The sequence below is a fragment of the Ursus maritimus genome, unplaced genomic scaffold (assembly GCF_017311325.1).
Source record: "Ursus maritimus isolate PB19 unplaced genomic scaffold, ASM1731132v1 scaffold_27, whole genome shotgun sequence".
Classification (NCBI taxonomy): Eukaryota; Metazoa; Chordata; class Mammalia; order Carnivora; family Ursidae; genus Ursus; species Ursus maritimus.
The window spans coordinates 9,329,445-9,348,013 of record NW_024425230.1 but is presented as its reverse complement, the minus strand read 5'-3'; the positions used below and the strand labels follow the sequence as shown (position 1 = coordinate 9,348,013).

General features: G+C 33.8%; 1 protein-coding gene across 10 annotated transcripts in view; it reads left to right on the top strand.

Moving 5' to 3' along the window:
- MEF2A (myocyte enhancer factor 2A) overlaps nt 1-18,569 on the top strand; it is a 164,948-nt gene that overhangs the window by 24,559 nt on the left and 121,820 nt on the right. For 9 of the 10 annotated variants that reach the window (XM_040642706.1, XM_040642703.1, XM_040642708.1 and 6 more), the window contains exon 2: nt 8,243-8,329. The exons of the other annotated variant lie outside the window; for it this stretch is intronic. The gene's annotated coding sequence lies outside the window, so the exon portion shown is untranslated. The remainder of the gene's footprint in view (nt 1-8,242; nt 8,330-18,569) is intronic. 10 annotated transcript variants of the gene reach the window in all.

Genomic DNA, 18,569 nt, shown 5'->3' with positions numbered 1-18,569 from the left:
TGCTTTTTTTGGTTTCTCATCTATTTCACCAATTTCTGCTTTTATTATTTCCTTACCTCTGCTTTTAGCTTAATGTGGTTTTTTCCCCTGGCCTCTTAAGGTGGAAGCTAATTTAGAACACGATTATTAAATCTTTATTCTTTTCTAACATAAGATGTAAATTTCTAAGCATGCTTAGCTCCACTCTACATAATTAGATAATTTATTTTTATTATCATTCAGTTCCATGTGTTTTTAAATTTTTCTCACGAGTTCTTTAACCTGTGGGTTATTTAGAAATCTGTTAATTTACAAATACTTGGAAAATTTTCTGATATATTTTTGTTATTGGTCTTTTATTCTTTCATGGTCAGAAAACACTTTCTGGGGAGTTCCTCTCTACTTGGTAGATGGAATGCTGCCTGATTCATGAATCCTTTAATAAAGCCAATTAGATCTGCAAAAAGAAAACCATTCTGTATGATTTCACTCTTTTTAAAAAAATATATTTTATTTATTTGAGAGAGAGAGAGAGAGAGAGAGTATGAGCGGGGGGCGGGGATGGGGAGGAAGAAGCAGGTTCCTCACTGAGCAGGGAGCTGGGTGCTGGGCCCTATCCCAGGACCCTGGAATCATGACCTGACCTAAAGACAGATGCTTAACTGACTGAGCCACCCAGGTGCCCCTGATTTTACTCTTCTAAATTTATATATGCCTTGTTCTATCGTCCAGCATATATTCTTTCTTGTTGACTATACCAAGAGATATGAACTGGTTCATAGTGTTGTTCAGGTTTTATATATCTTTACTGATTTTCTGTCTGCTTGTTTTACTGATTATTGTGAGAGACTGTAGAATTCTCTAGCTATAATTGTAAATTTATTTCTCCTTTTAGTTTTGTCATTATTTGTTTTGCATGTTTTGAAACTCTGTTATTGGCTGCATAAACATTTAGGATTATTTTGTATTTCTGATAAAGTGACACTTTAAGCATTATGATTTATGTTCCTTTATACCCGGTAATATTTCTTCTCTTGTGATGTACTTTGTCTGATATTAATACAGACATTCCGGCTTTCTTATGATTAATGCTTGTATGGTATATCCTTTTCTATTTCATGTTTAATCTATCTATATCATTATATTTAAAGTGGGGTACATAACTTTATCCAGTCTGACAGTATCTGCTTCTAATCTAGTCTGATAGTCTGTACCTTTAATTGGAACATTTACACCATATATATTTAACATAATTGTTCATTTAATTGAATTTAAGTCTACCATTTTTTATGTTTTTTTTTGTTTTTTTTTAAATAATTTCTACCTGTTTTGTGTTTCCTTTTTCTTTTCTGGGAGGTTGCTTATTTTTTAGCATTCCATTTTACTTCTTTTCTTGGCTTATTAGTTTTATTAGTTTCTTTTCTTTTTTAGTAGTTGCTCTAGGGTTTTACAGTATGCATCTTGAACTTATCACAGTCTGCTATCATCACTTTGTGAATAATGAATGATCCTTACCACAGTGTATTTTCAGTTTTTTCCCTCTTCTTCTTTTTGCTGTTTTTGTGATTTTGTTCTACAGGTTATTATATGTTATTGCCACTTTTGCTTTACACAATCAGATTATCTTTTTAAAATTAAAGGTAAGAAAATAGGTGGTAAACTCACATATTTACCATTGTTGTTCTTCCTTTGTGTAGAAGTTTCTGCTATTTCTTAACTGATAGGCTTGTTTCTTAGAACAGTTTTAGGTTTACAGAAAAATTGAGCAGAAAGTACAGACTTCCATATATTCTTCTCTTNNNNTCCCTGTTCTCCCTCTCACTTTGGCCCCCAGTGTCCACTATTATTTAACAATTTGCATTGTTAATTGTGTGATATACATGTTACAGTTGGTGAACCAATATTGGTAAATTTTTATTAACAAAGTTTGTAGTTTACATGAGGGTTCACTCTTGTACAATTCTATCCTTTTTCTTCCTGAAGAACTTCTTTCAATGTTTTTGTAGTGCAGACGTGCTAGTCATAGATTCTCAGCTTTTGTTTGTTTGAAAATGTCTTTATTTCCCCTTCTTCTGTGAAGGGTTTTATTGCTCTTTGTAGATTTTGCTTTGCAGGTTTTTTTGTTTGTAGCACTTCAAAGGCTTTGTTTCTTTGCTTTAAACTTGTTTGTATTATTTTTGACAAGGAGCCTGGTAATTCTTATCTTTGTTCCTCTGTGTAATGTGTCTTTTCCCCAACTTTGGCTGCTTTGACTTTCTCTATATTATTGGATTTCAGTAGTTTGATTATTAATTATATGACTTGGTGTGAATTCTTTGTGCTTAACCTGTTTTTTGTTCATTGAGTCTCTTGAATATATGGGTTTAGTTTTTGTTAGATCTGGAAATTCTTTGGTCCTTATTTCTTCAGATATTTTTTCTGTCTCCTCATCTTTCCAGGACTCCAGTTATACCATTTTTAGACTGCCCTTGATATTCTCACAGGTCCTTGATACGCTTTTCTTTTTTTTTTTTTTTCTTTCTATTTTTATATCTTCAAGTTAGGGATCTCCCCCCCGCCCCACTGTTTTAATCTGTTGCTAGGTCTATCCACTTGATTCTCTGAGATACTACATTTCTCATATTAAAAAATACATTATTTTTTTAATAAGATTTTTATTTAATTGAAAGGGAGAGAGAGAGTGAGTGTGCACGTGTGCACAAGTGGGGGGAGGGGCAGTGGAAGAGGGAGAAGCAGACTCCCAACTGAGCAGGGAGCCCAACACAGGGCTCCATCCCAGGACCCTGGGATCATGACCTGAGCCGAAGGCAGACACTTAACCGACTGAGCCACCCAGGTGCCCCCATTCATTCTTTTCAAAATAACTGTCTTTTGTTTTTGTTTTTCTTTAAATCCTCTAACATATTTGTAATATTTTAAAGTTTATGTCTTTAGATACATCATCTCTCTTGGTTCTGAGTCTGTTTCTTTTGTCAGATTTTCCCCCTGGTATGGGTCACACATTTCTCCATTTTCTTATGTTTGGTATGTTTTGATTGACTCTTGGACATTCCTCACACTGTTGTCTGGATTTTGTTGATTTCTTCTGGAGAGATTTTAATTTTGTTTTGGCAGGGTGTTACATTTCTCGTAGATCTGTTTGAACTTTTTGAGGCTTGTTTTTAAACTTTGTTTTGGCAAGTCTAATGTAGCCTTTACTCTAGAACTAGTTTAGCACAGCTACTAAGTGATGATTCTGATTCAGTTTCTACTGATTTCCCCAGGTTTCAATGAGGTCTTTCTCCTTTTTGTTTGAAAGTTGCACATTCCCCCCCCCCCCAATCTACGTAATCTCGAAACTTTTGAGCCTGCTTGATCGTTATTCCTTGCCTGGCCTTATAGAGTTTCACTTAACTCACACACAGTTTTATATTTAAGAAACTGCATTGTCAAGTATATGGTAGCAGTTAGCCACATTGTGGCTATTGAGAGCTTGAATTGTGGTTAGTTTGAATTTAAATGTGCTGTAAGTATAAAACACACCAAATGTCAGAAACTTATTATGGAAAAAAGAATGTAAATACCTGTTTTTTACATCAGTTATATCCTGAAATGATAATATTTTGAGCATATTGGGTTAAATGAATTATGTTAAAATTAGTTTTACCTGCTTCATTTTCCTTTAAAATGTGGTTAGAAAATTTAAAATTACATTTCGGGTTCATGTTGTTTCTTTTGGGCAGAACTACTCTAGAAACCTCAACAGATTCAGGAATGCTTTCTCTTCTTGAGCTCCATCTTCTCTGCTCCTCTGCTGTACAAATTCCCATTACCTCAGCCTCCCTAAATTTTAGTGTCTGTCTCTTTTAATCACTGAGTGCATCATATTCTGCTTGGCTTCCCATTCCTGCATTGCCCTCTGGACTCTGCATACAGAGTGTGTAGGGGACACTTTTTTTCTCAGGTATCACAGTGCTCAGCTGCTTGGTGTCCAGTGTTTTTAAATTAGAGCTTTATATATCTGATCAGTTTTCTAGTTGAGTTCATTGGGGGAGCATGTCTGGTACTTAGTTACTACATCATGGTTGGTACCAAAAATCTTTTTAAGGCATGAGTAGTTTGATGCCCATGTGTGAGAGCTGACCCTCCCTTGAATTAAAAACACCATTGCTGGTAAGCCTAAGTTTTGATTACAAAATGAAATTAATGTTTGAGGAAATATGCACCATTTATTGTGTTTATAGACGGTTTTTGTTTGTTTTTTGGTTTTTGCATGTTTAATTTTTCCCTTAATCTGGATTGATTTTAAAAGCTGTTTTCATATAGAAACCTCTTTTCTTTGACACTGCATTATGCTCAGGGCAGAGGTATCCCGTGAAATTTGGTAAGTTCAGACATAAAGCAGAAATTTTCTTCATAATTTTATATATATATATGTGTGTATATATATATATATATTCTTTTTTAAATCAAGACTTGAGGAGATGCTTAGGATTTTAGGCTCTTAAGACTTGAAACTAGAAATGTTAATACCATGTCAGGAGCACTTTGTTTCATTTTGCTTTCTCATTTATTGGCATTCACTGATGAAGCACATAATTAACAAGCTAATATAGCAAGAGAAGGCATTAGGGAGCAAATTATCTTGGGTTATTCAGGTCTTCAGTTATCATCAGCAGTTGTATTAGGTGTTATCTATTTGCTTCCTAAAATGTAGTTGAGATATTTGAAAAGAGGAGTTCGAATCTCAGTCATTTCATTTAACCCTTGTTAATATGGAAAATTGGAAGTTGATAGTACCTTGTGCCACAGTATAAACTGTGATATTTTACATTTAACTTTATTGAAATGATAGCATTTTCAGTGTTTTCATTTGTTTCAGAGTACTTCTTTAAAACTTTTTTTTTTTTTTAAATGACCTAGCCCTGTGATTTTTGTGATATTGCCGTGTGTAATTTTTTAGTTCTGGTAATTGTCATATAGAAACTTAAAACTTATTTTAAAAGTTATTGAGAAATTATCAGTGTTTATCATTTTTGTTCACAGCAGGCACTCACCTGTTATTTGTCAGGGTATCTATCATATATAGGTATTGATGTACTGAAGCTGCTTAAATGTATCAGTCTTCTGAGACTGAGATTTGCTTTTCTGTCTTTTGAATCCATTGCTTTAGTATGCATTCAGTTTTTCACATATTTAATTCATTAACAAAAGCATGAACTGGGGGCACCCGAATGGCTTGGTCAGTTGGCTCTTTGGCTCAGGGCTCATGTCATGTTCTTGGAGTCCTGGGATTGAGCCTCCCGCTCAGCAGGGAGTCTGCTTCTTCCTCTCCTTCTCCCTCCCTCTGCCTCTTCCCCTGCTCATGCTATCTCTCCCCTTCTCTCTCTCTCTCTCTCAAATAAATATATAAAATATTAAAAAAAAAACAAACATGAACTGAACTGTGGTAGTGCATAGCTGTTAAAAGCATGCCTGGGTTCGAATCCTGGCTTCACCACTTTACTAACTTAGCTATGTGACCTTGGCAGGTACCGTTTTAGTATTTCATTTTCCTTTTGAGAATAATAGTGAGATTATTGTTGGCTTTACCTTTGTTGATGCATGTAAAACAGGATACTGGTTAGCATATGATAAAATGCTGTTGTTACAGTTGCTCTTATTATTATCATCTCATTAGGTCTTTCTCAAATCTTAATCCTCTATGATAGTACTTACTTCCTTGCTCTATTTTTTTTATATTAGGACTTTGTGTAACTACTGTATATATTACATGTTCCTCATTCATTGTGTGATGTAGGTATCCCCCACTAGCATGTAAGCTCCATGGGGTCAGTCATAGATATAGGGACTTATCCCTAGCACCTAGAAAAGTGTCTGGAATACATTGGATACTCAGTAAATATTTTCTGAATGGACTATATTGAATTCTATTCCAGATATTAACTAGATATTGGGACTATAAAAATGAACAAAGTTCTTTCTCAAAAAAAAAAAAAGCATAAAGTATAGAGGAGACTCATACTTACAAAACTAAGTATAATTTTACAGCCTCCCCCCACCACCCCAAAGTGATTGTGATGGTAAGAGTATTCCTGAGGTTACTGTCACAGAAGGTGCCATTGAACTGGGGAAGATTGTTTAAGAGATGGGGGAACATTGTTTCCAGCATAGGTAAAAACTTGAACAAAATTATAGAACTTGACAGTTTGGTCAATGGCTTGTTGTCTAGGTTAATGACGATATAGGTTGATAAGAAGTAGAGGGACTGGGTGACTTGGTTGGGTGTCCGACTCTGGATTTTGGCTCAGGTCATGATCTCAGGGTCCTGGAATCAGCCCACGTTGGGTTCCATGCGGGGTATGGAGCCTGCTTAGGATTCTGTGCCCCCCCCCCCCCGGNNNNTTGCTCATATGCACACGAGCTCGCTCGCTCTCTCTCTCTCACAAAAAAAGTAGAGGGAGCTGGCTAGGAGGTTGGTTGGGATCAGATTTGGGAGTAATAGCAATTGGAGGTATAGGTTGTCTAGCTCTTGCCTGGACAGAAGCAATGAGATTTGGAGATTTAATGTGTGAAATTTAATGATAACTAGATGTAGCACTAACATTTTAGTTTTGGTTTTATTTTGAAGGTGAGAGTATGTTTCACTGTAGATTATTATAAAAGAATTTGATTTTTAAAATATTTTCTCTTCTAAATTATTTGAGAACTATGTACAAAACACAAGTTGTCAATAACAGTTCATTTATAGAACTAAGAATGAATTTTTGATGTAAGAAAATATACCAGGATGTATCACATTTATTTTTTTTTTTCAGATTTTATTTATTTGTCAGAGAGAGAGAGAATGCACGCACAAGCAGGGGAAGTAGCAGGCAGAGGGAGAAGCAGGCTCCCTGCTGAGCAAGGAGCCTGATGTGGGACTCGATCTCAGGACCCTGGGATCATGACTCTAGCTGAAGGCAGAAGCTTAACTGACTGAGCCACCCAAGCGCCCTTCAAATTTGTGTGTAATTGGTTATTTACCATGGGTCAAATTGCTAAACTTTAATTCCTTCTGTGACACTGACATAAAGCTGGTGTTAAAATACATTTTGAGTTTTGTTTAGATTGAGAATCCATGAAAAACAGTTTCACTTTGAATTACTGGATTTTAGAAGTTGGTATGAAACTGTATTTAAGGAGCTTTTTTCTTTTCTACATTTCAGTATAATTAGATTAAAAACTGAAATTGGCAAGTTCTTTTTAACCTTGCAAAAAAAGCTTATTTGTGTGTATGTATGTCTTAAAGTTCAGGCTTTTAATACTTAATTCATTAATACAAAAAGAACATTTGGCAATTTGTGTTTTTTTCCTGCTCTAGAGAAGGTGTTCATTTGAAATAGAGATAAAATTACAGTATCACAGTAATTAATATTGCTGAATCAGATTCAAAAGACATGGAGAAATTACCATTTTTATTTGATGTAGCAGTTTTACTTGGGAGTTCGTACACTTATCCAGTCATAAAATTCTAAATTATTGGATTAACGTCGTAATTGGTCCTGGCCAATCTGGGTGAGGAAGGTCCCCACCTTTTACCGGGCTTTTACCATCTTTCCTTTTTACCTAAATGCCTTAGTACTATTCCAAGCAAACTGGATTATTCTTTAGGTACTAATCCATTGGTTAGTATTCACCAGTGTTTCTTTTTTTATTATGAATTATTGACATCAGTTTTGTTCATTTTGGGGATCTTATGTTCATTATTTTCATTTCATTGTTACCTTTAAAAGATAGTGAAAGCTACAAGTGTGCATATTGTATTTGAATACAGACATATTTTATGGCAGTGCAAATCACTGACTCTCTGACAATTTTCTTTTCTAAATGAGAACATAATACAGTGAATACTTTCAGTTATTTTAGCAAAACCTACATTCGGTAGGCTGTGTGACCCGTTAAATGTAAAACATATCACGTGATGTAGAGGGTAGGAAGATGGGACCTAGGAAGCCAATTTGTGAATCTAGGAGTATATAGAATATTACTGAACATTTAAGTAATACTTCCTAAAAAAAATAGGTTAGTGACATTAGAAATTCTCCATTGGCTAACATTATGTTTTTATTAGGCAAATACCACAAAAGACTTAAAAAAATTTTTTTCCCTATTATTCAGCAAGCATTTGTGGAGCTGTCAGGCATAGTGTTGAGAGTTGGAATTTATAATGACAAAACAGGTATGTAATTCTGTTGTAGAGTTAAGAACACTTACTAACCCATCTCATATTTTTTTTCTTTAGGAATTGCATTTTGTGAAAAAGGAACAAAAAAGAATTTTCTGCAAGGATCATATTAAGTGCACTTTTTTGCTGATAACATCATTTCTAGTAAGACATTTTTCATTTTTCTTTGTTATGAAGTAAACAATGGAAATTTTTTTTCTTTTTTAAAAATCAGACTGTCTTGTGAGCCTGAATAGTAGTAGTCTTCTTGGAGTTTATTTTGGGGTTTAGTGTAGATTATTTAAGGAAATTTGTAAAGTCCACTTGAAGTGCATTCTATTGTATACTGACAGTTTCTCGTATATTTTGTCTGATATTGCGAAGATAATCCTAACTTTTTCATCTTTCTCACTTCATCTTCCATATCATTTACCTTTATTTTAAAAAAAGAAAAAAAATCTAAAGTAAGTAGTCCATATTTACTGTGACAGTAACATAAAGTGTTAGAGGAGAAAGTGCAGATTTGAGGACGTGAGTTAGATATAAGCTGAGAAAGATTTTCAGATGAAAGATGAAGTGGACAAATATTTCTTGAAATACCTTAGGAAGGGTCAAAGAAAAAAAATTAAACAGAGTTAAGAGATTTTCTTAAAAATGTAGACTTGTGTTTGTAACTTGAATTTGCCACCTTAAATCATAGGCGCCATATTTGCAAAGCCCCGGAGTAGGCTGTTTGACTTAAAAACTTAAAATGGTCTAGGTTAATGGTTCCAATTTGTAAGACGTATAGTCCTCTTCAAAAGTTTTCGTGACTGAAACTTTGTCTGATTTTCTCCTTGTATTCAAAATGGAGAAGTTAATTATATTAACACCAGAATATTTTGAAATAATAAAATTTTGAAAAATGTTAGTAGGGGATAGTTTTTGATGTGTTTTAAGTTAACATTAACATTTTAAATATTAGACATCATTGATTGTGCCTTGTGATTATATCAGTAAAAAACGGGAATGGTACTTGACATTTGTTTTTTTTACTTGTTTTAGGAACAGTTCTATTTAACATAAAGTGTAAATTTTTTTGAGTGTTAAGTGGTATTAAAAATTTATGAACTTACAAAATGAGTTCTTCGTTAAAGTACTTTATTCTGATACCAGTTTCTTCTTTAAAATTTTTTATTTTTAAATTTTTTATTTTTTCGAGAGAGAGGGAAGGGGAGGGAGAGAGAGAAGGTGAGAGAGAGAGGGAGGGAGGGAGTGGGGAAGGGCAGAGGGAAAGGGAGAGAGAGAATCTTAAGCAGGCTTCACGTACAGTGCAGAGCCCGATGTGGGGCTCTATCTCACAACGCTGGGATCATGATCTGAGCCAAAATCAAGAGTCAAGAAGGATGCTTAACGAACTGAGCCACTCAGGCACCCCATGCTACTGGTTTCTTATGGTTATATATTTTTCTTTTAAAACCTTGACAGAGGAAGAGCCCATTTTATGATATCTTTCAGTTTGGGGAACTAGGAGAAAAGGCATTATTTTTTCAGTTGAAGCAAAGTATCCTTCAGTCCAGAACTTGTATACCACAGGCAGGATGGGAATAATAAGAGTCTCATTCCCATTTTTAAATATAAACCTTGGTTAGTGTTCTGTAAATCTTTGAATATTTATTTTTTCTTTTTATCTTATTGACATTTCTTTTGTCCAGTAACTGTTCAAAACTAAGTGATTTGAGTTAAAGCACTGTAGGAATTTAGCCATTTTGATGCCCATAGTTCAGAACTCTGCACCTTCTGTGAACCTCAGGGATGGCTGTGGGCATAACTTCAGCTGTTATATTTTGGGTCCTGTTTAAACTTAAGGGAATCCTTTATGATGCTTCTTCCACTAGGCTCTATGTCTGTGGTTGTATACAGTGTCTTATTCTTCATGGCAGGCTTCTATGGCTCTGGGGGTTGTACTTGAGTTAATAACTACTTGCTTAGGAGTTACTCTGAGTACTTAGATGGGAAATGCTTTTCTTTTTAATAGATTCATGTGTTGACTGAAGAGCTTCAGATTAGGAGTTTTCCCTATAATTCTGCCCTAAGTTGGGGTAGAAATTGGGGAGGCTGGTATAGAGATTGGGCAAATTTTTTTCTACCTTTTTTCCTTTCCCTTGTGTCTTGGAACTGCAGTGGGCTCTTATATTTTAGGTCTGTGATCACTTTTGAGTTAATTTTTGTATATGGTATGAAGTAAGGGCAAGGTTTATTTCTTTGCATATGGAAATCAAATTTTTCCAGAAGCAATTTTGAGAAGATTATATTTTTTCCCTGTTGAATTACCTTGGTACCTTTGTTGAAAATCAGCTGACCATTATATGTGGGTCTTTTTTAGGACTTTTCATTTTATTGATCTGTTTATGTATGACAATAGGGCACTGTCTTGATTACTGTAGCTGTGTAGTATGTCTTAAAATCAGGTAGCGTACATCCTCCACCTTTGTTCTTCTGTTTCTAAGTTGTTTTTCTACTCTGCATCCTTTCCATTTCTTTTTGTGTATTTTAGAATCAGCTTGTCAGTTTTTACGAAAAAGCTTAATGAGATTTCAGTTGTGAATGCTTTTATCCTAGAGGCTACACTGGGGAGAATTGACCTGCTAAGGGTGTTGAGTCTTCTGATACATGAACTTGGTACCTCTCTCTGTTTAAGTTGTCTTTAGTTTTTCTTAGAGTTTTGTTTTCGGTGTAGATGTATTACACCTATTTTGTTATGTTTATCTCCGTTTTATGTTATTGTAGGTGGTAATGTAAAGGAGATCAGTTTTCAGTTGTTTGTATGTAAACTTATAATTGATTTTTGTATTAAACTTTGTAATTTGTGATTCAAGCTTATTATTAGTTCCAGTAACATTTTTTAAAAAGATGTATTTATTTTAGAGAGAGAGTGAGACAGAAAGAGGGCATGAGTGGGAGGGGCAGAGGGGGAGAGACTCTGTATGGAGCCAGACGTGGGACTCCATCTCATGACCCTGAGACCACGACCTGAGCTGAAACCAAGAATTGATGCTTAACTCACTGCTCCACCCAGGCTCCCTGTTCTAGTGACATTTTTTATAGTCCTTCAGATGTTCTTTGTATACCATCATCTTGTCTGTGAATAAAGATTCCCTTAACTTTTTTATCCTTTTATTTTTTTGCTTGCTTTATTGCACTAATAGTCCCAGTGCAATGTTGAATACAAGTGGTGAGCTGACATTCTTCCCTTACTCCTGATGTTAGGTCAAAAACATTCAGCTTTTCACCACTAAGTATGATGTTAACTATAGATTTTTAACAGATACCCTTTCCGAGAGTAAGTTCTCTTCTGTTCATAGCTTGCTGAGAATTTTTTTTTTCTTATCGTGAATGGGTATTGAATTTTTATCAGTTTTTCCGCATCTATTGAGATGATTACATGTTTTTTTCTCTCTTATCTATTAATGTAGTTAGTTATGTTGACTTTTTTGAATATCAAACTAAAGAATCTTGTATTTCTGAGATAATCTCCACTTGGTCATGACTTGTTACACTTTATATGTTGCTGGATCAATTTGCTAAAATCTAGCTAACGTTTTTTCATCTGTGCTCATAGTAGGTATTGGTTTGTAGTTTTTTTAACAATGTTTTGTCTGGTTTTCGTATCTGGGTAAAGAGTGAGTTGGAGAGATTTCCTCGTCTGGAAAAGTTTCCATGCATTTGGTGTTACTGTCTCTTTAACTGTTTGGTAGAATTCACTAATGAAGACCTCTGGGTTTGGAGTTTCTCTGTGGGAAGTTTTGTTTTGTTTTGTTTTTAATATTTATGTTTTAAAGATTTTATTTATTTGACACAGAGAGAGAGAGAGGGAGAAAGAACGAGCAGGGGAAGTGGCAGGCAGAGGGGAAAGCAGGCTCCCGGCTGAGCAAGGAGCCTGATGTGGGGCTTGATCCCAGGACCCTGGGATCGTGACCTGAGCTGAAGGCAGACACTTAACTGACTGAGCCACCCAGGTGTCCCTGTGGGAAGGTTTTAACTATGAACTCAATTTCTTTAATTTGGGCTATTCAGATTTATAGTAATTCTTCTTGAATAAGCTTCAGTTGTTTGTGTCTTTCAAGTAAATTTGTCCATTTCAGGTAAATTGCTTTATTTATTGGCATAAGGTTGCATATTATAATCCCTTACTCTTTTTAATGTTTGAAGGATTTATAATGATATCCTCTCTCTTGTTCTGGTATTAGAGATTTTCCTTCTTTTTCTAAAGGAGCAATTATTAAAATTTTCCTTTTTCTGCATTTTACAAAGTTTGTTTTGTATTCATTTACATAAAGTTCAAAGAATTCTTAAATTTGTGATTTTTTTTGATCTATTTAATTGTCATATATTTGGTTAATTTTTTAGATATGTTTCTCTATGTTTCTTTTCTTTTTTCTTTCTTTTTTTTTTTAAAGATTTTATGTATTTATTTGACAGAGAGAGCGAGAGTGCACATAGCAGGGGGAGAGGGAGAAGTAGGCTCCACACTGAGCAGAAAGCCCGACGTGGGGCTTGATTCTGGGATGGTGGGCACATGACCTGAGCCAAAGGCAGATGGTTAACCTACTGAACTACCCAGGCACCCTGTTTCTCTGTGTTTTTAGTTTAATTATGTTGTGGTCCAAGAACATATTTTGTGTATTTATTATAAAGTGTAGAATGTTGTCTGTGTTAGTGAATGTTTTGTGGGCATTTAAAAAGAATGTGTATTGTGCTGTTGTAGAGTAGAACTTTCTAAAAATGTTAATTAGGTCAAATTGGTTGATAGTGTTTTTCAAAATTTATCCCTCTGATTTTCTGTTTGTTTCAGTAATTGCTGAGAGAGGAGTGTGGAGTCTTCAGCTTTAATTATGGACTTGTCTGTTTTCCTTTCACTTCTTGGTTCATGTATTTTGAAGCTCTAATATTCGGTGCATGCATATTTAGTTTTCTTCTATATTCTCGATGAATTGGGTTCTGTATCTTGAGATGTCCCTCTTTATCTTTGGTAATATATTGTGAGATCATTTCTGAAATAGCCTGCATAGTTCCTGAATACAGTCTGCTGTTTTTCTTATTCTGCACCCCCACCAACCCCCATGTCATTTTTCTGTTTTCTTTGGTCTAAGACTTTTTCAATGATTATGTTTTAGTCATTTGATTATGATGTGCCTTAGTATGGTTTTCTTTGAGAAAATCCTTCTTAGGTTTTATTGAGTGTCTTTTGTTGTTGTTGTTGTTTAAACCAAATTTGGAAAAATATTGGCACTATTTCTTCAAATATCTCACCCCAGGGTTGGGTTTTTTTTGTGTGTGTGTGTGTTTTTAATTTTTTTGTTTGTTTGTTTTTTGAGGTGGGAGAGAGAATTTTATACATTTGATATTGTCTCAGCCCTTGTACTTTGTTTTTTTTCTCTTTTTCCTTTTTGGATGGTTAATATTATATTTCTAGGTTCACTGATCTTTTCTTCTGTAATATATTATGTGTTCTTAACCTCATCCAGTGTGTTTTTTATTTCTGATAATTATTTTTTATCTCTGGAAGTTTTATTTCTTCCATTTCTCTTCTCATAATGTTACTGTTTTCCTTTACCTGTTTTAACATTTAGAGCTTATTTATAATCATTTTTTTAATGCCCTCATCTGTTAATTCCATTAACTTTATCATTCCTGAGTTTCTTTATATTGATTGACTTTTCTTCTTAGTATGGGGCACATTTCCTGTTTCTTTTCATTCCCTATAATTTTTGTTTGGATGCTGGACATTGTGGTGTGATATAGTTGAGTGAAGAAATTTTTGTATTATTTTACATAGTGGTGAGCTTTGTTTTTGTATTCATGTAAGTTACTTGGTATCAGCTAAATCCTTCAGAGGCATTTTTGTTTTTAAAGCATTGTTAGCATTGGTCCAGAACATTCTTTATGTAGTTAGTTGCCCATCAAGATTATGTCTTTCTGAACATTATAGTCTATGCCCATTTGAGGCTTATTCTCGATGTAATCCTAACCAATGTTATAAAATTTTCATTAGTTTGTCTGTTTTCGTTTTGTGTTTTGAAGGAAATTTTTTGGCCCAAGAATAGCTTAGGTAGTCTTGCAAGAAAAGATCAAATCAGAAGGATTTTTTTAATTCAATACTTATAAATCTACAATAATTACTTTCATGAAATAATGCCGCAAGGATAAACAAAAGAAATAAAGAGCCTGGAATAGGATCAATGTGTGTGTACATGGATGCATGCTTTATGACAAAACTGGCACTATAGAGTAGTAGGGAAAGAATTATTTAACAGATGATCGTAGAACAATTGGTGATCCATACAGAAGAAAATGATTCATCTTCCATACCACAGGCAAAAATCAAGTTAAGATTGATTTGTACATCTCAATGTGAAAGGCCAAACTATAAAACTTTAGAGGCTAGTATAAGGAGAATATGTTCATGATCTTCTGACAGGCAAATATTTCTTTAAAAGAAATAAAAACCACTAATATAAATAAAACAGTTGATACATTTTTTTACTTTAAGAAATTTTATTCTTGCCAAGTTACCAATAGGAGAATAGTGAAGCAAGCCAGAGTAGAAGAACATATTTGCAATACGTACGACAGACAAAAAGCATGTATCAGAATATTCAAAGCGCTTTTATAAATCAGTATTACAGAGACAATAGACAAATGACAAGAGACATGAAAAGACACTTCATAAAAGAAATCCAGATATGCAAGAAACATGGGGAAAATGTGTTTAACCTCATTAGTAACATGAGAAATATAAATTAAAACTGAAGAAGCTTCATCATAAACCACTGGAGTGGCTAAAATTAAAATAGAGAGGGACAGTACAAGTTTTGGAGAGGATGTTAAGTTATGGGAACTCACTAAACACTGCTAGTGGGAATGTATATTATTACAACCGCTTTAGAAAACACTTTAATATTTGCATACCCTCTGACCCAATAATTTCTTTCCATGGGTATATCCCTGAGAGTAATGTGTGAACATGTGCACTAAGAGATGTGTTAATAACATTGGTAGCTGCGGTATTTGTAATAGCTTCAAACTCATTACATTGTTCACCAGCAGTTGACTGAATAAATAAAATTGTGATCTATTCGTATAACGCAATACTGTTCAGCAGTAAAAGTGGATGAAGTACAGCTACATGCTGCACAGGTGAAATTTGCAAATATGTTTCTCAAAAGAAGCCAGGAACAAAGAATTCATAATTTGTGATTCCATTTATGTAAAATAAAATCAAAACACACAAAAATATAGCAGGTAAGTGTATACATTTTATGTTTATGAACAATTATATGTTAACACCAAAAATGCCAATTCTAATTCATTGCATGCCTATCCACATTTCTGAACTCCTTTCCACATTCATTAAGAGGTACTCTGATTCTGAGTATAATGGTATACCCCAAATCATACTCGTTCTTATAAATAAAGATATAACACCATTTATGTACAGATTTGATTCAGGTGATATAAGGTTAAAAGTTTTTAATATATCTAGTATTTGAATCATAACATAGAGAATTGATATGGTTTCTAGTAATAATAATTCATCTTTATACAGGATATAATTATTGGCAAAGCAGTTTTTCCAGAAATCATTATGACAACCTGAAAAGTATTTGGAATATCTGCATTTCACAAATGAAGGGAATGTTGATCTGGAGAGTAAGTTCGTGGTGATTGGAAGACTAGAACCACATTTTCATTTCCACACCTTGCTTTAACTATGTCCTTTATTTCTCTTGCATGTCCCGTGTGTAGACAGGACATTGCTCTTACGTAGGTGTAATTAATCTGGGAATGAATGATTATGTGTGGATGGGCTTTAATCTTGATGAGGGCAGTTTACAAAGTCTCCTTTCTAATAGTGATTTTAATAATATTGTAACGAGCCGAGAATGCCCTCTGGTTTTATTCTCATAATTTTCTGTAAGACTTTGAGCTATATTCTTGCTCTACTTTGTAGAATTGAGTGAGGTAGTAAGGAAGTGAGTCACTGAAAATCACATGACATACCTAGAAATAAAACAAATTTTATAGACTGGTCATTCTACTGAAGTTATAGTATCTTTTTAGTTAGTATTTGGATTATTTATCATGATTAATAATTTATATCATTTAAAAATAATAGTATTTCTTGCTTTAAGGAAGCACAGTTTTATAATTTAGAAAACCTTAAATTCCCTGTACAATGAAATGAAGAGAGTGATATTAACATTAAAAAAATTACTTCGTTTTCATCAAACTTACTTAATTTATGTAGTGAATTTAAGATGCTTAAGTGACCAGTACTTGTAATCAATACACAATTCTTAGCACTCATTACATGTTGTGTAAAACAAGGTCTGTATTTCTCTAATAGGAACAGAGCCTAATAGGAATAGGCTCTTCACATTTTATTCCTAAGCTTCTCAGATTGAGCATTTTGCTTTAGAATGTTTCATCCAAAAGCATAGGGTCAAAGTGCATAAAAATATATAACCTGTTATTAATCAAAGAAATCCAAATTAAGATAGATGCCATATTTAAACCACTCTTTAGATTTTTACATGACTTCTCTCCTCCTCCAACCTATTTATGATTTATTCTCTTGATGATTTTACCTAAAACATTCTAAATAAACACATAGTAAGAAGTGATACTGTGATGTTATGGTTTCAGGTAGGGGCACCAATATCCTGTATTTCATTTGTCTTTTTAACTTTCTAAGAAACAGTTAGTTATTTGGAGGTGTCACAGCCAGGCCACAGCTAGTTTTTACAAACCTAGAAAAAGGCTCATTTCCCAATTTTTGGTGGATGCTGCCCTCTGTGAGTGTTCAGTGCTTAGAAAGTGGAGAACAAATTGGATATCAGTCCCCATTTGCTCTCTCTTGGCCATGCACTTATGTGCGAGGTACAGCCTCTTCATTGTTCATAGTGGCCTTGAGTCATAATGATTTCTTGCCTTTCTTTTGATAGGTTTATAGCATTAGGATTTGCAGGTGAGAATATCATAATACAGAATTCTTCAAGCAGTCCCTTTTCTGGTTGGTCAGGGATTATTTTCTCAATGTAGTCTGTACTTGTGTTGATCTTATTTCTTCAATGAGATGTTTGTGTTTTTGAATTTTACCTAAAATTTATAACAATTTAATACAAGTCAGAACTTTATAAAATTAGGTGTGAATGTTTGCAGGGTACATTCTGCCTTTATGAAAGTTACATACAACGATACAGCTGCGTTTTCATGCAATGACCATGAATATATAAGCTCTATATTTGAACTAAAGTTTGTTTTCCTTGTTGAATCATTTCTTTAAATAGTGACTAATGGCCGTTATTGTGTTCATACAACGTATCATTGTATTTTTAAAATGTGTAATTAAATACAACATGTACAATTCTGACTGAAATGGAATGCTTTAGTCATTTTCCATAAAACAGGAGTTTAATGATAGTCTTAAATTAATTTAGAGTTTTGAATTTTTGCCTGGATTTAATTGTTTGTAAGCAGTAATGAAAACATCCTATTTAGAGGAACAAAGAAGAATGTTCTTATATTAAAAGTAACTGAAAGATAATTCCATAAGGTCAAAAACCTCTGATTGCATTAAAATTAACAGTAAGATAGTTTCCCCCAAGGTTGTCTGGCAAACTTATTGTACACCATGAGTGGTTTTTTGTTTGTATATTTTATAAAGGAATATATATAGGGCATTGTGTGTGTGTGTGTGTGTGTGTGTGTAATCTAGTTGCTTTGGCCAATACTGACATTGGGATTAAAATGATTTGACATTGGTTGATTCTGAATTCTCAAAAAGCTCTTTTAGCAAAGTGGGTTTAGCAAAGTAGGGTTTCTTGCTTGTTTAGATCAATTTTTTTTCCTGTTTTAGTAGATCATAATTAAAGGATCCATGGTATTTATACTTAAATACAGTTAACTTTTCTAATTACTTTTTTTTATATCATTGAAAGTTCTTGAAATCAAGTGTGATGTAGAATATTAGCAGTGAAATCTGTAAATGAAATTAAACAATTCTATTTATAATAACATCAAAAGGATAAAATACTTAGGAGTAAATTTAACAAAAGAAGTGCAACACCTGTACACCAAAAACTGCAAAACATCATTGAAAGAAATTAAAGAAGACCTAAATAAATGCAAAAATAGATTACTGTACTTATGGTTTAGAAGACTTAATATTATTAAGATTGCAATATTCCCCACATTCAATAACATAGAGTTACCATATGACCCATCAGTTCTGCTGCTAGGTTTATATCCAAGAGAATTGAAAACACGTCCACACGCACACATACATGTTCATAACAGCATTATTCATAATAGAGGGGAAACAACCCAAATTTCTGTCAGCTGTTGAATGGATAAATGAAAT